This window comes from Schistocerca americana, chromosome 3 (genome assembly GCF_021461395.2).
Source record: "Schistocerca americana isolate TAMUIC-IGC-003095 chromosome 3, iqSchAmer2.1, whole genome shotgun sequence".
Lineage (NCBI taxonomy): Eukaryota > Metazoa > Arthropoda > Insecta > Orthoptera > Acrididae > Schistocerca > Schistocerca americana.
In genome coordinates, this window is record NC_060121.1 from 574341208 (window position 1) to 574368553 (window position 27346).

Here is a 27346-nt window from a genome sequence, read left to right on the forward strand (position 1 = left end):
CAGACGCTTCCCCAATACTTGCAGTTGTTTTACGCACATACCTGCCCTCACTTTGGAGAGCACTTGCCACTCTATGTCCCACACTAGCCTCGAGGAATTTGTAACGCTTCGTAGAAAATCGGCAGGTGGTAGTTCACAGTATTACTCATTTCTCCAGCAAAGGTGAGCTAAAATTACTATACGTCCTGTTTAGTCGGACTCGCCATTCGTTAAAGGTACTAGAATATGTTTATATTAGCTATCTTATTGGCAGAGAGCTGTAGCGAGTACTACATTTTTACTAATAAAATTAAGTGCTGACCAGACCGACGATTCCAGTCTTTGTCTTCCTCTACAGTGCTTACATCTTCAGCTCCCTCTAGTGCCATGGAAGTTATTCCGCGACGTCTGAACAGGTGTCCTGCCTTCCTGCCGCTTCTCTTAATCAGTGTTTTCCATACATTCCTTTCCTTGCTGGTTCTGTGAAGAACCTCCTCATTCCTTACATTACCAGTACACCAAATTCTCGACATTTTTCTGTACCATCAGACCTCAAATGCTTCGATTTTCTTCTGTTTCGGTTTTTCCACAGTCCATGTTTCACTGCCATACAATGCTGTGCTCGAAACGCACATTCTTAGAAAATTCTTCCTCAAATTAAGGTGTACGTTTGAAACTAGTAGACTTTTCATGGGTAGGAATGCGCTTTTTACCAGTGATATTCTGCTTTTGATGTCCGGCCCGCTTCCTCCGTCCGTCATGGGCTCTTTTTCTGCATAGGTATCAGAATTCCTAAACTTCATGTACATCGTAATCACCAATCGTACTTCTCATTCTTACTGTTTCTCATTACTTTCGCCTATGTTCTATTTACTGTGCGGCCACATGTTGTAAGCGTTGCTTCACGCAGTGGAGAATGGCAAAACAGAGGCAGCCAGCGATCGAGGCGTTGCGAAGTAAGCGCGGCACAGATAGCCTTGCTGACAGTTGCAGTCTACCAACCGGCTGATGCAAGGATGCCCGCAGACCGAGCGCCGAGCGAAGCATGGAAAGTGCTGAGTAAGGGAAGTGAGGCCAGCACGCTAAGTTATGCTGCAATATACTGCGGGAGTAATAACAAGAAGCTACCACCGAGGTATAGTGGAGCGCAGGCAACAACGGACAGAATCCATTAGGAAGCAGTGCGGATCTGAGGACGGACGTGGTTCGTGTCCGAATGTTCAATCTTCGTTGGTGACGATTCCGGAAGTCTGTTTAAGCTCGCATGAGTGATCGGTTCGCCGCCAGATGTCAACTTCAGCTCTGGGAGTCGGCCCGAGTTCGGTCGGCACCATGGCTGACTAACTACAGCGAGAACTTACAGCAGGAACGGCCGCTGCTCGGTCTAGGTCACAGGCGCCGGCGGGGAATGACGCCCGGACTTCACGGTAACCTGGTCCCACGGCGTGTGGTCCGTCCATGGCGGGACCTCGCGGACTTTCCGACTAACGGCTTCCCAGCCGCCGGTGCAGCAGGCGTCGGCAGCTGACCTCACGGCGACGCAGCACCGTGGGCGTGCCTGTACTGCAGGCCGGCGACGAGTTCATCTCAATCACAGGGCATCCTGGCTTCAGCGAATCACTGGTGGCCTGAGGCTACCGAGTGCGATCGACGGCGCGCATTGCAGGCATTGTCGGGGAGTCTACATAGCAGCAGCCAGGCGGAGGCAAAAATGGCTCGGAGGACTATGGGACTTAACTTTTGAGGTCATCAGTCCCCTAGAACTTAGAACTACTTAAACCTAACTAACCTAAGGACATCACACACATCCGTGCCCGAGGCAGGATTCGAACCTGCGACCGTACCAGTCGCGCGGACTGTAGAGCCTAGAACCGCCCGGCCACCCCGGCCGGCCCAGGCGGAGGGATCCGCAGGGCTGGGCAGCGAAGACGAGGGAGAAATTGTAAAGAAAGTTCAATAAATAATTGTAAAACTCCACGTCGTCTCAGTCTTTGGCGCAGCCACTGTGTCTGCTGCTAACAAGTATGGCAGAAGTCGTAACAAGTAGCAAACGGCTGTAACAAGAGGTGCAGAAGTCGTAACAAGTGGCCATCTGCCATAAATTTACTCTCAGTCCATATTCTGCACTCAGACTGTTCATTGTGTTCAACAAATCCTCTAATTCTGTTCACTTTCAATGAGGATAACAATGCCATCAGTGAATCTTATAACTGATATGCTTTGGCCATAAATTTTAATTCTAGTCTTGAATCTTTCTTTTATTTCCATCATTCTAAGAAGTTGTATGGGCTAACAAAAGTAGCTTGTCAGTCGAAATTGGATTAACCAATTAAAACTGTTCTATTACAGGACGTCACTCATAGTCAGCTGCGACAATTCGAAAAGCTCTGTGAACAGAGTTGCGACAACTCCACCGCGACTCCATGAGGGCACAGACAGCAAGTGCGCCGCGACACCAGCGCTGGCTCCAGTCGGCGTGCGAGACCAGCTGGGCACATCAGGCAGCGGAGCGGCGCGGCGGGGGAAGGCCAGTGTCCCAGACTCGAACAACGGACTCCCGCTTGCCAGTCTTCGGCTGTCAGATCTTCATCCCTGCTCACAGGTGACTGCTGATGTGAGGCCGTCTCCTTCCCGTACTCACGAGTCACCCGGGTATGTAAAAATCAGTCTTCAAATACCTTCTGTCTTCTGGCGCCGAGGCTGCTGCTTGCTATTCCATTACAGCGGCGGACTTGGTGCGTCTGTGCATGATGTAGTCTCTTCTTGCATGACAGTCATCAGCACCGAAACTAACTGAAAACTACTGCTACTCTTCTTCACTTCTCTTCGTCTGTCGGACCCACTGCGTCTCGCGTATTTATTCACTTCAGTTTACTGGAGGTGAACGACTTCACGGTCATTGCCTCTTCTGTCACGTTGAAAAACTTCTCGAAGAGTCTTCTTAACGTCGGTCATTGGCTCTTGGAATGTAGGCGAGGGCCTTTGCTCGCATGTGACATCTGGGAAACACTTGAGCTGGTCGGGCGATGCCCTGACGGCTGAATCGACAGCGTCCGCTTTGTGAAACTTGCTGACTTCATGGTCATTGTCTCTTCTGCTCTGTTGTTCTGCCCGCTGTAGGCCAGTGTGTAATTCTTCTAAACTAAACCAAGTTTTTCATTTATATTCTAATTTCTACTTCACTTTGATTTCACTAATTTATTTACTTAAGTACCGCTCAACAAGTATATTGCCTACACAGTGTGCGACTTTGTTGCTGTAAGTCACTATGTGCCATTTGTTGTTACTGATTTGTTGTGAGTTGTGTTGTGTCTGTGTGTGCATACACTTCATGATTACGTGTTTTTGTATTTTTTTATTTATTTTGTTTACATTCTATGTATCATACTTGTTCTCGTGTGCAATTTGTTTTATTGTGTTCAATTTTTCTGTGTAATAATGTCTCTTCATGGGTATTTTGTTCCGTCGGTGTAGTAAATATCTGAACCTGGTTTCTTTATGAGTTACGGGGCACGTCTTGTGCATCGGAGACTGAAGAATGTCGAAGGACAGGGAACCTTGCAGGGTGTTCAACTAAGGGAACGGGCGTTACAGGACTCTCCCAACTTCTGAATCTGCCCGTCCATCGCCTTCCAAATAATATTTACACCGAGCCTCATTGTGGTCTTAAAATTACCTAAATGTCCTCTTCCCGGTGTTTCATGACAGTACCTAAATAATCACAGTACCAGTACCAGTGATGAATCAATTTTATCTCTGTGGCCTCCCCATCATAACATAAGACTTGATTGTATCTCGCTCTTTAATGTGGGCCAATTCAGCGTCTGCGCCTTCTTGCTGGGCAACATCCTTAAATGAGAGAAGTCACCATCAAAATCGGCACATAATCGATAATCTGGATCAGTGCCAGTCGCCAGCATCCAACTAAGGACTTCTTTATCAGTATTTAACTGAAAATTTCAGTGCCATAAATACAATTTAAACTTTTCAAACGTAAATAAAACAGCCAAGGCCCAGAGTTCATACAACGAGTACTTAGCTTTGTAAGTAGGCTGTTTATGTTTTCTTATTGGCAATGTTACGTAGCGCTCTGTATGAAAATCACTAGCTGTGCTGCGTGCAGTCTGTGGCTGGTTTGCATTGTTGTTGGCCATTGTAGTGTTGGGCAGCTGGATGTTAGCAGCGCGTAGCGTTGCGCAGTTGGAGGTGAGCCACCAGCAGTGGTGGATGTGGGGAGAGAGATGGCGGAGTTTTTAAATTTGTAAGACTGGATGTCATGAACTGCTATGTATATTATGATTTTTCAACACTATTAAGGTAAATACATTGTTTGTTCTCTATTAAAATCTTTCATTTGCTAACTATGCCTATCAGTAGTTAGTGCCTTCTGTAGTTTGAATCTTTTATTTAGCTGGCAGTAGTGGCACTCACTGTATTGCAGTAGTTCGAGTAACGAAGATTTTTGTGAGGTAAGTGTTTGTGAATGGTATAGGTTAATGTTAGTCAGGGCCATTCTTTCGTAGGGATTATTGAGAGTCAGATTGCGTTACGCTAAAAATATTTTGTGTCAGTTTAAGCACAGTCACGTATATAATTTTTCTAAGAGGACGTTTCATATGGCGACCCTGCCAGGATACCTCACTGGAATCTTCTGATTCTTGTAGTTTGTGTAATTAGTGTAGATTTTGTTTATTGCTAGCGTGTAATTGGAGAGAGAATCTCCTTTGTACTTGCAGCCTTTCATTGTTGTACAGTAAAACAGGTGTGGCACAGATGTAAATTTGCACCAAGTATTTCGTAGCTGCGCTTGCAATTAACTAGATATTATTTTCAGTGCCATGTTAATGTGTTCTCTTACTTTTGCTCTTCAAATTGTGTTTTTCTGTGTTGTCGTGTGAAATATTGTGACAATAACGGCGTGTGAAAAACGTAATACTAGGCTCCAAAGTAAACTGAGAAATGACAGTGAAGACGAAAGCAGTGTGTTAGCGCCACCGTGTAATGAATTAACTAATGTTCAAAGTAGTAATTTGGTAACTGTACATAGGGAAATGGAGCGGGCTGCAAATAATGGTGAAGGCAGTGAAACAATTAGTGAACAGGGAAGCATTATCGATTGATCAGTCGGCAACAGCTTGCCTCAGGAATCCGAAATGACAGGACACAATCTTGCAAATACTGTAGATTCAGGTTTTGCGTCCTCGCCATTTTCTCAAATAAGTCAAGACACATTTTCTGCTTTTCAAAATGCGAATATTGCCAGTTCAAATGCATTGCCGAATAGCACTGAGGAACATGTTTCAGACACCAGTGCATTGTTATTACAATTAATGCGACAAATGGGACAAAAGCTTCAAAAGTTAGACACAATGGAACAAATTCTTCGAAAGTTAGACACAATGGAACAACACCAGAAACAAACATAGCAACAGTTAGACACAATGGAACAAAATCTTCGGACGTTAGACACCATGCTTGAACAAACACGTGAAGATTTAACTACTGAGTTACATAACATTGAATCGAAATGTCAAAAAGTCTGTAATGATGTAAAATCACGAATTTGCGAGCATTTTCAACCTATTTTTTCGCGACATGAAAATGCATTACAGAATCACAAAGCAGCCATAAAAGAACTGCAAACCATTGTTCATGAAAATCATGAGACCTTGTGGGCTAAAATTGATTCAGTTGCATCTACTGATTCGGTTACGCTACTTGCAAAAACTCAGGAAAACACAGTAGATACGATTTCAACACAAATGGACGCTCTGAAACTTGGTTCAGAAAAACACACTGAGGAAATAAGTACACTATTGGAGAAAGTAGCCGAACTTTCAGATCAGTTCACTAACTTATCTACATAGGTAGATGATGATCTAAATGACACAGGACCTGTAGCCTTCACGGACACTGAAGAGTATGAACAAATCAGAAAATTAAAACAAAATCAAAATCAAATCAATACACAGTACAAAAGAGAAATCCGGGAAGTACAAGATCAGTTGGCACAAGTAATACAAGAATTACATATTTCAGAGGATACTCGCGCTCCAATACGGGAAGAGGGACATAGAAATACGGAACAGCTACAAAATAATAACACAGGGCATTTCGGAAATTATGAAAGAAATTGGCAAGGTGCACCGAATTTTGAGATGGAACCGCCGACACGAAATAACAATGACCGATATGCGACTCGTCAACATGATGATTTTGACTATAAGCTGTTTATTACTACACGTAAATTCAAAAAATTTAAGAATTCCAGCAATGACATTCATCTACAAGCGTGGCTTCATCAATTCACTCATTGTTTTCCTCCCAACTGGTCATTGGAGCACAGGTTAGAACTTCTGTGTGGCTACTTGGAGAATGAACCAGCTGTAAGAGTAGAATGTGATCGGTCATTCACGATTGTCACAGTGAAGGAGAATTTTATCATGCCTTCCTCTCAGCGTATTGGTCTCAAGCTACACAAGACCGAGAAAAACATAGCATCATAATGATGAAACGTTTCGAACAATCTGAATTTTCCAGTCTTATGAAATATTTTGAAGACATGTTGCATAAGAATCAGTATCTTTCAAACCCATACAGCCCCTCAGAACTCATCCGCATTTGTTTAATCAAATTACCTGAACATTTACGACATATTATTTCAGCAGGGTGTTGCAAAGACGACATTGAAGCTTTTCAGGGACTCTTACAAGAATTAGAAATTGACACTGACAATCGCGGAATGCGGAAACAGGAACACAACAATTACAGGTCACATCCGTCGCAATTCCGCGGTGAAACAAATAATAACTGTACACGACGAGGCTATTCTCACAACACAAATCGTGACCAAAAACAGACACCACCCATATGACAACCACTGGCAGAGTAATAGTTACAGAGAAAGTTCGCATTTCCGTAGTAATGAATATGACAGAGACAATCATAGAAACAGACAATATGGTAACCAGAACTATTATTATCAAGGGAGACAGAATAATTTCAGACGCAACACTTCAGGGTGCAGTTACGATTCAGGGAGAAATTCTTCACCAAGTGACCGACAAGAAAGAAACTGTGGAATCTACCGACATGACGACAGACGATATAATCATAACGACAGACCTGAATTTTATCAGAACTGGCGGGATTCAAAGAGAGCAGGGGACTCTCGACAAGGTGAATTTGTAGAAGTTAGGTCTCCTAATCCTAATAACGACGCGCGCCAACAAAGAGACAGACAATGACTCGCACAGCAGGCAGCCGCGTGTGACAGCTGGCTCAGAGAAAAATAACATAGATGCTAACGTTGAGAAAAATTCAGTATTCTTTACCGACATATACCACATGATGACTCCGTTGAAGCTGGAGCTCTGCATACTAGTAAGAGTAAAGGCTTGCACCACATTTCATATGTAAAACCGTTTATTGAAAGACAATCTGCTTTTTAACTTTGTCTTTGCCATAAAACTTTTCACTTCACGCTACTAGTACAATTTGTCACACTGAGAAACTGTTAACATGCAACAATGTTTTGAAGTCAACTATCTAGTCTAGAACCTATGGAACATTTTTAAACAGAAATTACGAATGCATTGTTATAGTGAACAGACGACACAGTGCTGTATTTGTACATTCTTGCTTGTTAGTTGCATGATTACATAACGACTATCAGGCTTACATACTTAGGACATATACTGGTACTACTAATGAGATTTTAATGCAACATTTTGGTTTACTTGAAGATACATTCTGGATTTAAAGTACTTTCTGTGAGATACCAGATGACACAGTGGTTAGTTTATGTGACAGCTACACGATTATATAATGACGTTACTAATGAGTGACAATTTACAATGTTGCTTTTGCGGTGTATCTGTTTTATATCTGCACAGTTTTCTTGAATTATTCTGGAAAGTAAAACATGTTTTAGTAGTAACTTTTGTGGTATAGCTACAAGGAGACAACCTTTTCCGTAGCACAACAATACGTTACAGCACAGTACTTTCTTCATCACAACAATAAGCATAATAACTAAGATATCTATACGCAAAGCATTTCACTTTTGTTTATCATGAGGTAAGTACATTGACTTCTGCAGAACTTTGCATTCGGAGGACAATAACTATGAGATTTCCACAGAGACTATCTTACAACATGACGCACAGTTTAGCGCTACAGTACACGTATTTGAGTGATTAATTTTGTACTTAAAACATTTATTTTCAAAGATATTTGAAGTACAATAATACATTCCATTGCTGTAATCTGTAACACCTGAGGGTATTATTCATTAATCCTCAGGGGGGTACACGCTTACTTTGTGTATCATGTGTCTGGCAAGCACAAGGAGCCCTAGCTAATATGGTATTTGCTTATACAACTTTACACATCGGTACCATATTTCTCTAACACACAAATTACACAGCTATCTGATCATTTAACTGAGAGATAAACATTTTTTTTACTTCATCAGTGAGACATGTTTACGCAGTTACACAGTTGGGTAACTTCACATTTACGAAATTGTATTTTGTCTGTACTTTGTGAACTGTTCATATTTTTTCGGACCCATTGTGACATTATGAGAGCTTTGAATGATATATTTGGTATGGGATCACGATTTTTAAAGTACGTTTGAGGCAGATGACACTTTTGACATGAGCAGAGAATTTTTTTTAGGTTTTGAAATTTATGGAGGAAGCTACGACGATTTTGAGAGTTGACTGAGGTGTTATGATGTTATTATTATGATGACTATGTGTATTATGCTATTGTGGTATGTTTATGATGCTATATGAGTTGTTTGATTATGCTACGTATCTGTTATGATGAAATATTGAAGAAGAGTCGACAAATAAGGTAAGGAATAATGAGTAGTGGTTAGGGACTCTGGTTTGTGAAAAAGGTTGTTGGAAACCAAGAATCGTACTTTAAGAGTTATGAAATGTATGTAAATGCGTGAATGTATTACAATGCTGACGAAAAATTTTTTGTACACTGTTACATCAATACGATTTTGTTTCTACAGATTTGTAATGCAAATTCTTGACCTGTGAAATATTTTTATATGAGACTGTCACTGTATTGGAAACTGGTGTAGTAAATATTTCGGTAAGAAAGCCAAGTGACCTTGATGTAATGTGTCCTGAGCGGCCAGCTGTGTCAGATACCTGGAGAAAAAGCCATTAGTGCGTGCCTTTTCAGAGGCACAGGTAAAAAAAAATGAGGGAGCACAAAAAGACATTTCCACTTCACAGGAATTGCATACATAATTTTTGTCAGTGACTTGGTAACTTGTCTGCTAGAGCAAGTTACAGTGATGCATCACTCTAGTGTTAAGATGTGACATAGGTATTAAACATGGCCATTTTTACTGTAATATTTTTCTGCTTGAGCTTTGTCATGTTTAGATACAAGTTATTGCATTTGCTGCTGCTGTTTGCCAGGCATAGTGCTACTAAATTTCACCTTCTATTACTCTGTTAGCCAGTTTTACTACTGATTTATTTTTCTTTTTGCTGCACATTGGCTCATATTAGTTGTAATGTTGCATTGCTTGGTAATTTAGATTTACTGTAGCTTGCTTTGCCAATTTCCATTTTTTTTTGTCATTGCTGTTTGTGTTGTTTTGTGCTGCTGCATTGCCTCGTCCCTTAGTTTATGCATCTGAGCTCAGTAGATTTAAGTTAGCTTAAGAGGGGGTAGCCTATAAGAGAATGAGTTGCGATGAATTTGAAGAAATGCACGGAGAGGCTATACGAGGAAAGTACAGAAAGCAGGTATAGATAGGACTTTTTGGAAATAATGAAGAACGAAGGGAGATCTCCGAGAAGTAAAGAAAGTTTTGTTTGCAAAATACTGCAGTAAAACAAACCCTGTCCTTTCCTTGTGCTATCCCACTATGTGTTTATGTATCCTTCTTTATTTATGTTCTTCCTGTCTTTATATGTTTATCTGATAAGACTTATGTTGTAGAATTTTTTTAATACTCAGCTACATGAACTATGATGAGGAATACTGTTATCCTCAAATATAATTTGCATTAATAATATGTTATTTACTTTGTAAAGATGTTAGACATTATTAATTCTGTTCTGTTTTAATGCTCATGTGTGAAGTTGATGTTTCAATAATTATTCTGATCTTTTATGTATTTACTTATGTCATAATTCCTGCAACACTGATGTATATGTATATTTCTATTCTTTTGTAAAGCCTGTATTACTACAAATTTTATTGTTATGTTCTATAGTAATGTATTTTGTACCTTTGTTATTGTATTCTTATGTTATAAAATTGTAATTGACACCAGTTCATCATATTATTAACTTGTAAGTTCCATTTCACTGCACACGTTTCTGTTGGTCATAGTATATGGACAATATGTGAGAAGTAGGGACTCATAGTGTTTGCACGTGTGTTAATAATTCAACAAGGGACTGGATAACGGCATTGCTGGTTCTAAGGACAATCAAAAAAAAATTTGTGAGTGCACAAGTGGTGGTTTATGGACTTGCTATATTGTCCGCAAGACCCTTTGATGGTTATTGTGCACCTACACAGTCGCAACAGATGGTTGCTGGATGTCTCTACAAGGACTACAGTGGGACTGCATCTTTGATGACCCACCAATACCATTATTTCTACAAGGACTACAGTGGGTCTACACCTTTGCTGACTCACCAGTACCATTATTTCTACAAGGACTGCGGTGGGTCTGCACCTCTGGTGGCCCACCAATACAACAATCTCTACCTGGACTACAGTGGGTCTGCACCTCTGGTGGCCCACCAATACCGTAATCTCTACCAGGACTACAGTGGGTCTCCTCTGTGATGACCTACCTGCCAATATTCTTCAAAACTTCGACGGACTCTGCTGTGGGTTTGCTCTGTTGTGGCCCATTACCTGTCTGCATGTCAAGAGTCAGCAATGTCTTTCCATTGGAAGGACAACACTACGTCTTCAAGGCTGCATCGAAATCCACTACTTACGTGTTCATTTTCTTTTACTGCTCAGACTTTGAGAAAGACACTGCAATTTTACTGTGATGAACGAATGAACGATGAGGACTGTCCTTATGGACTGTGAGAAAATTTTAGCTTTTGACCAACATTGTATCAATAAGTGTGTGCATTTGATATCTTTGTTATTGTAATTATGAAAAATTTTATCAAATTATTATTGGCCACTGCCCAAAACCATTTGTAAAGTTTTTTGTGGGGTGCATAGGGGCTATGTAAGTAGGCTGTTTAAGTTTTCTTATTGGCAACGTTACATAGCGCTCTGTATGAAAATTACTGGCTGTGCTGCGTGCAGTCTGTGGCTGGTTTGCATTGTTGTTGGCCATTGCAGTGTTGGGCAGCTGGATGTGAACAGCGCGTAGCGTTGCGCAGTTGGAGGTGAGCCGCCACCAGTGGTGGATGTGGGGAGAGAGATGGCGGAGTTTTTAAATTTGTAAGACTGGATGTCATGAACTGCTATGTATATTATGATTTTTCAGCACTATTAAGATAAATACATTGTTTGTTCTCTATTAAATTCTTTCATTTGCTAACTATGCCTATCAGTAGTTGGTGCCTTCCGTAGTTTGAATCTTTTATTTAGCTGGCAGTAGTGTCGCTCGCTGTATTGCAGTAGTTCGAGTAACGAAGATTTTTGTGAGGTAAGTGTTTTGTGAAAGGTATAGGTTACTGTTAGTCAGGGCCATTCTTTCGTAGGGATTATTGAAAGTCAGATTGCGTTACTCTAAAAATATTGTGAGCCAGTTTAAGCACAGTCACGTATATAATTTTTCTAAGGGGACGTTTCAGCTTCCTGCAAAGAAGGGAACTGAGAAGCGTAAGCAACCGGCCTCCTCCCGTTAGGGTAATCCTGAAGCAAAACCGTGGTCATCCTAGAGGTCGAAGCGTCTGTCTGGGCAGTAAAATCCATTCGAAATCGGGCATAATCAGCATGGGTATCCTTGCTAGAGGGGCCTTTAGACCTTCAGACGACGTCTGCTGGACGGACTCCACTCAGACGTTTTTCGTCTTTTCTTTAGCTTGTTAAATTGGGCTGCTAACTGACTGGTGACGAACGTTTGGAACAAATTCACCATTCCAAAGAATCGTGTAACTCCTTTTGCATTTGTAGTGTGTGGGCAGTTACAAATCATTCCTACTCGAGTCTAGTCAAACTGACTCCCTCTGAAGACACTATATGTCCCAGAAAGGAGACATGTGACCGGGAAAATTTCACCTCAGATGGTTTGCCTGTAAACCTGACTTCACGCAAATGCTTAAGAATTTTCCTGACATGGTCCAGGTGCGCCTGAAAATCTCGACTAAGGTATCCGCGTAGTCATAAACGCAGCTGAACTTCAAATCAGAAAAAACGTTACCTAAATTGGAGGATGCTACTGCTTCTCCAGTTGAGAGGCTGAAGGAAACGCTACCGTACTCAAACAAGTTCCAGTCAGTCACAAAGGCGATTAATAGTTTTCGACTCTTCTGTACCAGCGTCATCTACTTGCTAAAGATTGTCGCTAATTTCTTTTTTCCTTTTTTGTTTCCGATACGGTCCCTCTTCTTTGATAATATTCCATTCAAATTTGACCATTCTGAGCAAAGTTTCGTTTTTTACAGCTCTTTGAAACTGGTACTTTAATTATAATCTTCCTGTATATGCTTCGACTGTTGTAGTAATATTGTATCTAGTGTTCTGTCCCGTCTGCTGTCACGTTAACTCATACTTAAATCTGATATGTGTTTTTAAATTGTTCTCACTCCCTGGGTTGCCCCAGTATAATGTTTTTATGTTATCTGTTTCTGGTACTATGGTTAGCATCTTTTGAGCCTGGTTATCAGGTTACGCATTTTAATTTTAATCGTTCTTACGCATCCTTGAATGAAAGGGCAGTAGTCTAGTATTACATATTTGTTGTTATTCAGCCACTCTTTGGATTTTAGCGCGTTGCTCTCACAAGTTTTTTAAGATTGCTTGTAATATGAAATTATTATTACTCACCTCTCAACCCAACTTTACCACTTTCACTTACGTCATAAAGACTTAGGTGAGTTTCTTGATTAATATCAAGTTTCCGGCTGTTAGAAATAAACCATATTTTTATTTTGTGTTCTTCACTACTGGGTAATTTCGGTTTTATTGCCATCCTCGAGGAAAAATACAAACTGTTATACTCACAATTTTGCGTTTCAGTCAACATATCTATCTTCTTCACACAATTGTATAAGCTGAGATTGGGGTAAATGATCTTTTGCGAGGCACTCAATGATCCCTTGGCAATATTCGCTCAGAAACATCGTGATACTCTTGCATCTACTAACAGTATCAATTTCCGTCACGTCTGAAACCGGTTGTCAATGTCAATAAGTGACCCTCGTATCCGGTCCCTGTCGTTTAAGGTCTTTTTACGACCACTGTTCTTACACATGTTGCACGGATGCGAGTGGTATACGATTCCTTATGACACTTCAGAATGCCCACGTTGATACCCCAACAAATCGGGCAATTTCATTTACAGTGTGGCCAGGGGCATGTCCAAAAATGATAACGCCGTTCTGCCATTTCGTCTGGTCTCTATGCAGACGACTATTACAAAGCTGATCCATACAACACCACTTTACTGTCACGACTTGCGTCAGCGGTAGAATTCCACGTGCCATCTGTTACTAGCTCTGCGTGAACTACATCAGGGCCCATAGATGACAGGGGTGAACGATAGCTGCCACTGTTGAGCAACTGGCCGTTCAGGTGAACCAAGTGGTTACCAACAGTGTCTCCCAAATAACTGTTCATCGAACGTAGCTATATATGAGCCACCGCAGCAGGTACCTGGTGTTCATCGGCAACGAAGACTGGATTTTGCACCCCAGTACCGCAACGGAACGTCTACAGAGTGGCGACATTCAGATGAATGACGTATTATGCTCCGTCTGAATGATGGCCGTTGGCGTCTATGGTCTTGCAACTACCATCGGAGGGTCCAGGCGGGAGGAGAGAGCGTTATGTTCTGTGGAATGTTTTCGTGCCATTCCTTGGGTGATGTCGTCATTCTGGAGGGTACAATGGATCAATACAAGTATGCATCTACCCTTGGGGACAACATCCACCCCTACATGTGGTTTGTTTTTTCCTCGGCAATTTGCCATCTACCAGCATGACAACGCAGCGTGTCACACAGCTCGTAGTGTGTGTGCGTGGTTCCAAGAGCACTAGGATGAGTTATCAAACTCCCCGGATTTAAACGCAAACGAGAATTGTGAGATCATCTCGATCGGGCTTTTCGTGACATGGGTCCTCAACCGAGAAACTCAGTGCAACTGGTGACAGTACTGCAGTCAGCATGGCTCCACATCCCTGTCGGTACCTTGCAGAATCTGACTGACTCTCTTCCAGCACGCCCGTGCTGTAAAAGGGGGTCATTCTCGCTTTTGCCTTGCGTTCCTATTAATGTGACTTAGCGGTGTATATTCATTACAATGATAAATTTACCTTTATTTGGAAATAGGATCCCAGTTAAATCCTCATCCTTGTGTCGCTTCGGACGGCAAAGGGTGGTTTGCTTCTCCAGTTGGAGAGATAGGTTTCTGTGATACTGATAGAGAATTCTTTCATAAATAATTCACCTAACAACACTCATAGCTGAATAAGGTAAGTGACCCAAATAAGATCCGGTATGTAATACAGCCAATGGCCATCTGTGGAAAAATTACGCTATAGACCTCCTAGTTCGTAACACTTGTTTATGAAGGATCTCTGGTCACCTGATGCAGGATTATTCCTTGTAGCAGCTTTCAATGTCACCGTATACAACTTGTTGCTTTGGTGTGATGTTCGTTTCAATTGGTACGATATCGTTTTTTTGGATTGACGTACAGGTAGTAGTTGTCTTACTCAAATTGTTGTGGATGATTCCAATGCTTATTTAATGGTCTTTTAGTATTTCACTGTGTACTATATCGATATTCAGGTATTCAAGCATCAAATCAAAAACATTTGGTTACGATGCAGTGCTACCAATAAGGCCAGGTGACTTTATTAGATACTCTGATAACCTTACTTGTCTTTAAGTCCATCTTAGTTTCCTCCGCAAGTTAATTACTAGGGTATGTGTAGGAATTATAGAATTCCTATGTTTTACATTGTTTTGTTACATTACTTCATGCGTCTTCATGAGGAGCTCCCACTCAGACTTTCTGTAGTTGGTATCCAGGTAGACTTAATACTGCATTGCTTCACAAATTTTAATTTTTTTAAGGGATATGAATTTATCTCAATTGGTAGTATATAATACTTCAGTAAACAATTTTTGACCTGTTTAGTGGTAAACAATGCAATCTGCCCTCGTTCAACAGAACTGAGTCCTGCTGACGAAGGAGCAGATTGAGTTAGCTTTAACTGTTTTTCGTGATGACACATCAGTGATGTAACTATCAAGAACGTCTCATATTCCCTGACAGACACTTCACAATCATATTATTTCCCGAACAGCGAAAGGAAGTTAGGACGGAACTGCACTATAAGTATAGAGCAAGACAAGGAACTACATCGTAGAATTTTTCAACTGGCGGATGTAGTGCGCCTGAACGGATAAATAACTAACGACTGGAGAATGTAAAGCTAAAATTCATTGCTTCCAGGAAGTAATTGTTTAATAAAGAGCTCATGAGCCTCCATGTGCAATTACAAAAATAATGAATTGGAAATCGGGAGGTCACTGTCTCTAGAACCCCCAAACAGCGTGGTTGGAGTTTTTAAGCGTTGGCTTTGCTAAAGTCTAGGGGCCAACCAGCGCATCTGTCACATAAACCTAAAAATTTCAGTCATAAATTCTAATAAATGCAGGCAGTAATTTGCAGTGAGAGTAATTTTCACTTCTCACAACGTCTTAAATTTTAACAAAAGTGAAACTGTTTCAAATGAAGTAACACCTAGCACAGTCAATAAACCTTCATTACGGAAATAATGATCGACTGAGCGAGGGTTTAAATGAAACGGAACAGTATCTCACGTCTGCGTAGACTACCGAAAAATTTACGAAAAAATAACCAAAGTTCCACTAGTGCAAGTGAAAATTTAAAGTTCCACAATTGTGAACCAACTATATTACTAGTACAGATCATGCCCAGAATAACAGCAGTAAAGTTTTAAAGTTCAGAGTAGATCACCTAGACCAAAATATTCGAAGTCCATCTGTTGAACATATTTCAGTGTATTCATTATCGACGTATGCGAATATCACAAGTCCACGACCTCACTTGAAATGCGACCTGCTACCGCTTTTATGTATTGTTTCTGACCTAGATCTCACACCAGACCACTGAACAGATGTCAGCTAAAGAGCAAAAATATACATGCAAAAATGGCTGCGGATATGTAAACACTCGCTTGATGTGAATCAAGTGTTTACACTTACGACTTTTGAAACATACTTAAAAACTGTATGTTTACTGGTAAATACTTGCACCATTTATGAATTTGCACGTAAATTCACTCATCTTCGTTGTGCAGTTCTTAGTTTTTCTCATGATCAAAAATTTTTTGTCCGTGAATAATAATTTTGTACAAGTAACCACTATTTTGCGTTGTTTTGTTACTAGTAAACTATTTAAACTAAGTACACTCATAGACCCTATATTTACATCTACTTAATAACGTTGCCGCTGCTTTTTATGCTTGGAGCGTGCAGTCCAGCGTGTATTTCAAAATACACTCCTGGAAATTGAAATAAGAACACCGTGAATTCATTGTCCCAGGAAGGGGAAACTTTATTGACACATTCCTGGAGTCAGATACATCACATGATCTCACTGACAGAACCACAGGCACATAGACACAGGCAACAGAGCATGCACAATGTCGGTACTAGTACAGTGAATATCCACCTTTCGCAGCAATGCAGGCTGCTATTCTCCCATGGAGACGATCGTAGAGATGCTGGATGTAGTCCTGTGGAACGGCTTGCCATGCCATTTCCACCTGGCGCCTCAGTTGGACCAGCGTTCGTGCTGGACGTGCAGACCGCGTGAGACGACGCTTCATCCAGTCCCAAACATGCTCAATGGGGGACAGATCCGGAGATCTTGCTGGCCAGGGTAGTTGACTTACACCTTCTAGAGCACGTTGGGTGGCACAGGATACATGCGGACGTACATTGTCCTGTTGGAACAGCAAGTTCCCTTGCCGGTCTAGGAATGGTAGAACGATGGGTTCGATGACGGTTTGGATGTACCGTGCACTATTCAGTGTCCCCTCGACGATCACCAGTGGTGTACGGCCAGTGTAGGAGATCGCTCCCCACACCATGATGCCGGGTGTTGGCCCTGTGTGCCTCGGTCGTATGCAGTCCTGATCGTGGCGCTCACCTGCACGGCGCCAAACACGCATACGACCATCATTGGCACCAAGGCAGAAGCGACTCTCATCGCTGAAGACGACACGTCTCCATTCGTCCCTCCATTCACGCCTGTCGCGACACCACTGGAGGCGGGCTGCACGATGTTGGGGCGTGAGCGGAAGACGGCCTAACGGTGTGCGGGACCGTAGCCCAGCTTCATGGAGACGGTTGCGAATGGTCCTCGCCGATACCCCAGGAGCAACAGTGTCCCTAATTTGCTGGGAAGTGGCGGTGCGGTCCCCTACGGCACTGCGTAGGATCCTACGGTCTTGGCGTGCATCCGTGCGTCGCTGCAGTCCGTTCCCAGGTCGACGGGCACGTGCACCTTCCGCCGACCACTGGCGACAACATCGATGTACTGTGGAGACCTCACGCCCCACGTGTTGAGCAATTCGGCGGTACGTCCACCCGGCCTCCCGCATGCCCACTATACGCCCTCGCTCAAAGTCCGTCAACTGCACATACGGTTCACGTCCACGCTGTCGCGGCATGCTACCAGTGTTAAAGACTGCGATGGAGCTCCGTATGCCACGGCAAACTGGCTGACACTGACGGCGGCGGTGCACAAATGCTGCGCAGCTAGCGCCATTCGACGGCCAACACCGCCGTTCCTGGTGTGTCCGCTGTGCCGTGCGTGTGATCATTGCTTGTACAGCCCTCTCGCAGTGTCCGGAGCAAGTATGGTGGGTCTGACACACCGGTGTCAATGTGTTCTTTTTTCCATTTCCAGGAGTGTAGATAATATTTATAAAAAGTCTAATAGTGCTCAATGAGACCTATCCAGAGACACTTCTTTTGTAAAGATCGCTTAAGCGTTCACAGAGATATTAGTTTTTAAAAATTATTTATGCATATAGAACATTTAACATGAAATCTACACACAGCCAGGCTGCCGAAACACTCGCCGGCTCAGCTGTGCTTGTTCCTGACGTCACAACAGGGCGCGTGCTGCACGGTCGCGTCTCTTCCTTAAAGTATCTCGTCACAGTACTCGTGACGTACCCTCTCAGAACGAATTTCTGTCAAAAGAAATATTCTCAAATGTCTTGTCGGGAATTAATGATCGTTTAGGGCAAATGTACTCCTCGTCTGACTTCTTCCGGGATTCAGCGTGAGATTAAGAGCAATTTAGAAATGTCGTTTTCGTCATGGTATGGCATTATTAGAAGCCCTTTGTCTCTACTAACGCATTCGTGGAATTACAGTTCATATCACATCAAAATTACATTATAGTTCTAGCATAAGTGAGTCTCGTCTTAAATGAAGCAGTAGTGCCTTATGTGCGGAAACTGCAACCCACGTTGCAGTAAGAAACGTTTATGCCGCTAAAAATAGTCGAAAACTTTAGTATGGTCTTATTTTGGGCCACGTAACTTACTGCCGTACTGGTAACTATCATAAAAGACGTGTAGGTTCTTGAAACACTTATTAGCACTTTGAATCTATTGAGTCAATACCTCGGTGTAAATCAAACGCCTCTTTGCTTTAGAATAGAACTTCCCGTAAAGTAAAAATTTTCCATATTTCTTCTTACAATCAGTATTAGCCCCCAGGAGAGACAAAATATCATAGTTTCCAACGCGAAATTTCGATTCATCTGTAAGATTAAGCATTGTAATTAGGCTGCAATTCCGGATTTTCTGTGGTACATTGTTCAGGCCATAGTTTATTAGGCTCAGGTACGACACGGTGATATTTTGTGCACAACATATACCAATTACGGCCGTAGAGTCCTATACTTCAGACACATACTGTACTTGTGTTTTACTGGCTAAGTAGAGTGAGTAACATACCAATTATGGCCGTAGAGTCCTTTATTTCAGACACATACTGTACTTGTGTTTTACTGGCTAAGTATAGTGCATTAACCAGTCTTGTGATGAAGGTCTGAGACAGAGCTCCCTCTGCATATGGAGTTAATGTACCCTTTCTGACACAGTTGTGAAAGTATGATAGAATGTAATTTTCCGTAAGGAAATTCTGCACATTGCACTGATGAATGGAGTTTGTAGATGAACTGAGAAAATTGAGATGTTATTTGAAAGATTATGAAAAGGTCTCCTGCAAGATTCAGGAGATTAACTTATACGTTATTAACATTTTGTTAGGTACTCTAAGTTTTTCACGTTGGTATTCCGTATCCCCGCCCGAGACTTCAGAGACGTGTGAAGTACATTTACAATAACTCAGTAGTTTACTTATGATCCCTTCATTTATTTCTCACCCTCAATCCCATGCATGTCACTAGAAAAGCCTTGCCCACGATGATCGTCTGGCCGAATACAGTGACCACTCTTCTCACCCTAGTTGTCTTCTTTTAAAAGCTGATCATCCGTTCGTAACGTCCCTTATTCCTTTAAATGTAAAGCAGATTCGGCTCCCAACAAACGTGAAGTAAAGTCTTCATCCACCCTTATGATACACCACTTCATCCAATTAAGCTGTTACACACTGTATCCACCGTTGAAGTCATTATCCATTTAGGAACTATCATCGTGTAATTCCATCTAAACTCCATCGCCTTGCACTTCAAAACCCAGTCCCACTCGATTTTCTCACGGTTAGATGCGTTTATGTTTTACTGCTTCCCCTTTACCCCAAGGAGCAGACTCCATCCTACTAAACTCAAGTCGCTGTGAGGTCATTTCCATTTATATCAACCCCCAAAAAAGTGAAACTCACATTCCTAAATTAGCTCACAGTCCACACTTCACCACTTCACTCTCATCTCTCCCTCTTCGCAACAGTATTCCTCCCAGTCATCAGATTCTAAGTTGGTTAACAAGCCTCGGAAAATCATCAGCAGCTGCAACAGAAACACGTTAACATTGTAAAGATCCGAACCTAAATCAACTAGAACATTCGTTTTATTATAATTTACTCTTCAATTTCATCTTTAAAAATTTGTTGTCACTCTGTACTTAAATAAAAATTCGTGGATCAAAAGCAACAACATTTCTGCAGCCCACAAAATAGGAATGTACCAACAAAAAAGAAGAACAGGAAAGAGAAATTGCATCGTGTCGTATAGTATCTCATAGGCCTCGTCAGTCTACCTAATTATGTGAAGACATAATGAGCACATGTTTGGAGCTATCTACGGACTATTTATTGTGCACTTCCTGGTGAGATTCGAATTGTACTTGGTGCTAAGGTACTTGCTATGAAGACTGCTTGGGCTTCTTGATAACCCTGTCTGTACCGATTCTCGATCTATGTTGTGCAGCAACGTACTGCTGCATTCTTCACCAAGAATAAATGCAATGCTGTGCTCAATACTAATAGGGATAACCTCCTTCATTAATCACACATATCTGTTAGAGAGTATAATTCTTTAACGAAGTTACTGGAGCAAGTGTCGAAAGACCACAGAGTTAAATTGTGATTGAAATTCTTAAATATCTAGTGTGCATGTGTATTTGCTAGTAACTGTGGAGCGTAGTTCCACTGTCTTTACTGTGGATAGGAACAGTGACTGGTTGTTTGGATGCGAGCTGATTTGGTGACCCTTCACTCACAGCACCATGCGAAGCTGGCTTTGATCACATAACCTGATCCGGTAGGCATTGCTATGGAGGGCCGGACGTGGAGATCCAGTGGACTCCCAGCACGTCCCACGTGTCCCCCGACTGGTCCATTACGATAGACGGTCTAGTTAATGCCTGCATTTAGGTTGACTCATTCGTGTTCCAGTGGGAGGTTTTTCCAAGGTGTGCAGAGAAAGACTTCCTGGCGACCAATCAAAAGGCCTCTGCACCTGACGACCAGGTTTCAAGCCCTGTCTGTGGTAAAAAAATGCTGAGCCAGATGCAGTAGGTTGCCCCGTTTTAGAGTACGGCTCGCGGCATGCAAGGTCCCTGAATTCACAGAAGGTGAGATTATTGGTATTTGAGAAGTCCAGTGTTAGGCTTCTAAAGGGACCTCTTAGATATATGGCTGTCTAAGACGAAAAAATAACACTGTGATTTTTTGTGCATAGCGAGGGGAGTCATCCCAGAATAGGAATAGGTCCTTCCAGACGCCATGAAAATCAGTGGGAGCAACCAACTGCATGTGGTGGCTCTTGTCAGTACTAGCGATGGGTGCCGCGTTAGCTCAGAGGAGATTCTGTCGGTTTGCTGGCGGCTAGCTCAAGTGGCGAATATTTCCAGCCGTGCTTGCGAACTGAAGACAAAGCTCATCATCTGTAGTATCATCAGTCGGAGCAATTCCGAACCGTTGGTGCATAACAGAGTGGAGGGTGTCAGTCAGAGACTCAAACTGATCTCCCACAGTGTAGGCTGCCGATTCCTTGACTTGCGCCATAGAGTAATGGGCTTTCGGGTTCCGCTTGGTAACTCAGGGGTTCACTATACACAGAAAGCGTCTACAAGGCTACTGGTGACTGTATGGAGTGGACTTGCTTTTTAGGTTAGAGGGTCTCGGGAAAGCACAAAAAGGACTTCAGTCTCAAAGAGTGCAGGTCAAACACAAGATGGAGTAGACACAAACCATCAGTTTTATACACAGTGCATTCACATTAATGTGACCACCGACCATGATCGATGTCAACATACAATAAGCACTAACATGTGACAGTTGGCATCGCTAGTAGTGAAGGGTATATAAAGCAAGGAACGTGTAAATCACTGCACTTGTTGTAGTAAACAAAACCGTTTATTTGATGTCCAAAAAGGCATGACCAATGGCATTTGGTCCAATGGTGGAAGCTTTTCCGAAAGGGCTAAGTTTGTAAACTGTTCGCATACACTTGTGGTTAAAGTGTATTGTGCATGGAAAAACGGGTTCCACCCAAAACTGGTTCCAAAGCTACTGTAGTGGAACATGTGTCAGAGATGATAGGGGTGAACGACGGCTGCTAACATGTTTACAGATGAATAGACGTGCAACTATTGTGCATGTATCCCCCCAGAAGAACCAAGAGTCCATCAACAGTGTCTCCACAACGACCATTGAGCGAACGTTAATCTGAAAGGGCATCCGCAGCAGACGCCTGGTTCATGCGCCCATCCTGATTGCTACAGATCACCAATGAAGGCTGGAATTTCTACGCCAGCACCGAAACTGAAAGATCAGTGAGTGCCGACACTTCGAGGTTTCAGATGAATCACGTTTTATGCTCTGTCGCACAAATGATCATTGGGATGTACTGTGTGAAACATCTGAAAGCAAACGTCCGGTAACAATAGTCGGAAGCGTTCAGGCCAGAAGAGGGAGCGTTATGATCTGTGAACTGTTTTCGTGGCATTCGCTGTGTGATCTCGTTGTTCTGCATGGAGCGAGGGATCAGCACGACTTTACATCTATCATTGTGGAGTCCTATATGCAGTTTATTTTTCCTCGGCTTGAAGACATCTACTACCATGGCAATGCAACATCTCACACAGCTTTCAGTGTACATGCGCGGTTCAAACCCAACCGAGAATCCGTGAGACCGCCTCGATAGATCTGTTAGCGCCACGGATTCTCGACTGAGAAACCTCGCGCAGCTGTCTACAGCACTAGAGTCGGCATGGCTCTGCATCCCCGTTGTTACACAACTAGTTGACTATCTTCCCGGACGTCTCATAGCAGTCCAAGCTACAAAAAGCTGTTATTTCAGGCTTCTGATAGGTGGTCGCATTAATGTGATTCGACAGTGAAATTATGAAATTGTAATTCATCTAAGCTGTGTGAGGAAAGAATCAAAGCTGCCAATGCTAATAGAAACCACTGAAACTCAAATCGTTAAAGGTATTGATAGCTGGCTAAACCTAAAGATGAGTTCAGCCGAAATTTTCGTAAAGGACTTATCAGTGTTCAGAAACAACAGATTAAATTATAGTTGGTGTGGCATGTTTGTTGAAGTTAGAAGGAGTTGATGTGAGAAGGAGTTGATATTGTAGTGAAACTGTGAGGTAGTATGGGTATTGATTATAGTAATAGGAATAAATTGATTAGTGTTCCTTTAACCAATCCAGCAAGTCACATGATACAGCTACTCAGAGGTTCAAAGAAAACAAGTTTCCCTTCAAATATGTACCCCACTCGCACCCTCGAAATCTGGGTAAAAATACATGTTTCGAATTGGTTGAAACATAGTCCGAAATTGTACTAAACGCTTTCTCCAAAAAATATTTTGAGCAATTAGCTCAAAGGTTCAGTAAGTGTAAGTGGTTGAGAAAAATAATTGACATCTTAGTAACAAATAATTGTGAGCTAAAAGGGAGCATCGAGATGATTATAGGGGTTACTGATCACATTGTAGTGTGACTGTAACATCAAATCCCGCCAAAAAGAAACGCAAAGTATATTTATCTAGAGAGAAGAGATCAAAATTCTCTTGATGCCTTCCTCAGAGACAATCTCCACTCCTTGCATAATAACTGTGTGAGATGAGACCAAATGTGGCTTAGATTCAGGGAAACAGTATCAACGGCACTTGAGAAATTTATACCAAATAAGGTAATAATAGGCGGGACTGGTAAACAGAAGAGGTAAGAACATGTGTGGCTAAGGAAACGCTGTGGCTATGTAACAACGATTGAGAGCAAATAAAATCGGTACTTCTACACCACCCGGCAATGGCAAGTCTGCTGTGCTTAATGTGTGCTTAAGCATTCAGACAAAGTATTGCACAACGATCTTAAGTATAATCAAATAACTAAATTGAGCCGTGGCGCGGCTCTCGGGCGCAATACGCTATCGATTACTCCTCTGGTTGAGGTTGGCACTATATGCGATCGCGAGCGCCTGCTGTCGGAGCGGGTCCTAACGAGGGAGTGAGTGCGAGTCTGGAGCCGACAGCAGGGGAGAACGGACATTGCGGCCGCACGCTGAGGCGACAAGAGAAGAATTGTTGTGCACGGCCGAGAAGGGAGCGTTGAGCAAGGCGGCACAGAGAGTTGCGGCAGCCCAGCGAGCAGACACCAGCTCCGGGAGCAGTGCTCCCGTTTGTGGACGTGGCGTGGGTCGTATTTTGGAGCAGTATAGTTTGCTTGGTACGCATCTGCTGCTCCCTTCATGCCCACGTGTGTTGTTCTGTCAGTATGTGCGTTGAAAAGGTTACGCTCCGGCTGGAACAGTGGCTTGTGCTTTACGTTCATGCACCGTGACTCATTTGTTTTGCTGCAGGCAGCTGTAATTTCAGAGACTTTTTTCGTCGCGATTGTCTTAGCCCGGTGGTGCCTAGTATCCGAGAACAAGACAGCTAACGTGTGACCTGTTGTTTTGGGTTTTGGAGTCCTGTTTGGGCAACCTAGTTATCTCGCAAACAGATGTATTGCTGCCGAGTGAGTTTAGTCCTAATCTTGTGGAACTGACCTTTCAGTGACTGGCTCGTCTGAAAATTAATTAATTTAACCCTTATGGTGTGTTGTTTTTTTGCTTTCAATGGCGAATTTCTTGTCATTCATTTCTTTATGTTTCGCCGTTAATAATAACTGTAAGATAGCAAGGTCTTGAAGGGCTTGCGTATCGTGACTGTATTTTTGGCAACTGTTTAATTTGATTTCTTGTTTATTGGTCTGGTGAAAACTTATGCCAAATTTATTAATTTCCGCCTGTGGTCCGGAAGTTGGTTTGAAGATAAATCCGTTGGTAAATCTTTACTGGACCTAACTGTTAACTGATCTTGCGTTGAACTAATGCCATTATTAAATCATTTCTTGTGTGCTATAAATTGTATTACCATAGACAAGGAGACAGGTCACATTCTGTGGTCGGGGTAGACACGGTTGCTGCTTTGCGCGTGGCGTCTTGTCGCTCGCTATCATTTCCCGCGTTAGTACGGGCGGCGTGAGATTTGTTTGCTCGCGGTTGTATGGCCGCCAGTCAGCTGTGCCTGCTCCCGCTTCAGGGTGTGCCGTGTTTCGTAAAGCGTAAGCCGACTTTCAGTCACTGTTACTCCTGTGTTGCTGTCGGTCGCTGACCGAAACGTTAGTCTGTTTTAGCACGGTGGCCACTGGCCCATGACGATGTCGGTTGATGACCAGCGTTGGGGCGGTCGTCCGCTCTGAGTGGCTTCGGTCGCTTGGACTTGGCAGCTACCTTCTGGTTAAACAGATCAAACTTGTTTATTTGCTGTAAATTCCTAAGTAGTTTGTGAGAAAAGTTGTAACTCAGTTTTTCATGATTTTACACAATTCAAGCCTTTTGGAAAGGCATTTTCCTATCTATGTTCTAATTAAATGAGAATTCTTTATTGGGTTTATTCACCTGTTGAAGCTTAGCATAAAATTTGTAACTTAGCTTTCATGATTTTACTAAATTTAAACATTCTTGTAAAGCAGTCCTTTATCTACGTTTTATTGATTGGTAATTCTTTATTGGGGTTATTTACTGGTTGAAGGTTAACATATGTTTGTAACCAAGTTTATGTCCTTGCTTAATTGAGATTTGTTAAGAGCCTTTATTGCTGGAAGATCATTAAAGCTTGGGTGCTTGTAATTATGAATACTGTTGTCTGTCTATGTTGTGGGCTCCCCTTCCACTTCCACAGCCAAGCTGTCCTATTTACCAGAACATAAATAATGCCACAATACTTTGCCAGATGATGTAAAAATTTACCAATGAAGCTTCCTGACAGATTAAAGCTGTGTGCCGGACCGAGACTCGAACTTGGGACCTTTGCCTTTCATGGTACTGGCAGAATTGAAGCTGATAGGAAGGGACGTCAGTCGTGCTTGGGTAGCTCAGTTGGTAGAGCACTGGCCTGCGATAGGCAAAGGTCCCAAGTTCGAGTCTCGGTCCGGCACACAGTTTTAATCTGTCAGGAAGTTTCATATCAGCACACACTCCGCTGCAGACTGAAAATCTCATTCAAGTATATGTTTCGGCATAATCTGCTGATTGGTTTCCACAAAATTCCAAGTACAAAATTTTAAAGATAGGAAGCTATAAGATAAATTTTAAAATCCGTTTTATGTAAAAACATACTAAAGATGTTTTTATTAAGTTACAGCTGATATTTTTCGAGTTATTAACTGATGTTTGTATTAAAATTTGTGAAATCATGATAAATTAACTAGTCTTTATGAGTAAGTTACAGTGATAAAATTATAGCACTATGTTCGTTAGACGTAATGATGAAACTTTATCAAACTGCTAGATAACTACGTATTTTTACAGAGTTACAGACAGTAGAATAGAGGCAGTTTAGTGATCTCAATCGGTTCTTTCTTCCGTTAGAAAAATAGTAGAAGTCGGAATTTAAGAGTTACCTAACCGATATTTTTATGGTATATACATATAGTACAGTACTCCTCATAGAAAAACTGGGATTGTTGTTAGTCTTAAACTAACAGCGATGTGTTAGATTCTTTAGTCAGAATGAGTGGACTCTGAGCTCTGCTGCAAGTACTTAAGGTGTTCTAACTACAAGTGTAATGTTTGCGAGACCGCAGCGCCAGTATATAAGGACCAGCATAATAGTATGGGATTAATTCGATCATCATCAATAGCCCGTGATGTATCCGTTACGCCTCAGGATGCACCGTACTTCTGTACTTGACCACGTAGGCAAAGCCTCACATGTCGATGAAGCCAACTGACTTGTGTGTTTATCGATCGAATTGGTTATCCTCCATTTTTGTGCAAATGTTTAGAGTTGAATTTTCATGGACTCAGAATTCATTGGTTAACTAGTGTTTTAGTTTCGATGTTTCTAGTTTGTGTGCCACCCGAACAACAAGAAACTGTGTGGTAAGTGGCGTCACTTATTCATCATTTTCAAAATGAGCAATTAACTGTACTTAATTATCAGATGAAGCGATAGTAAGTAATACTTGGAACATCAAACACAGGTCGTCTCTGAACTGTAGTGAGTGTTGATTATGATCAGAAAACTTCAATGAATTTTGAAAATGTTCATTTGTGTGTGTGAACATTTCTTGAGTCCACTGGTTTGTTAAAGCAGTAAATTCTTATTACCGTAATGCCAGACACGTTTTGATTATAAATAAAGAGTGTGAATATATTATTCCA

The 27346-nt window shown here is 42.1% G+C and overlaps 1 protein-coding gene across 1 annotated transcript in view; it reads right to left on the reverse strand.

The window, feature by feature from the left end:
- Nucleotides 1–27346, reverse strand: part of LOC124606235 (acetylcholinesterase-like) — a 102007-nt gene that overhangs the window by 20853 nt on the left and 53808 nt on the right. The gene's annotated exons all lie outside the window — the stretch shown is intronic.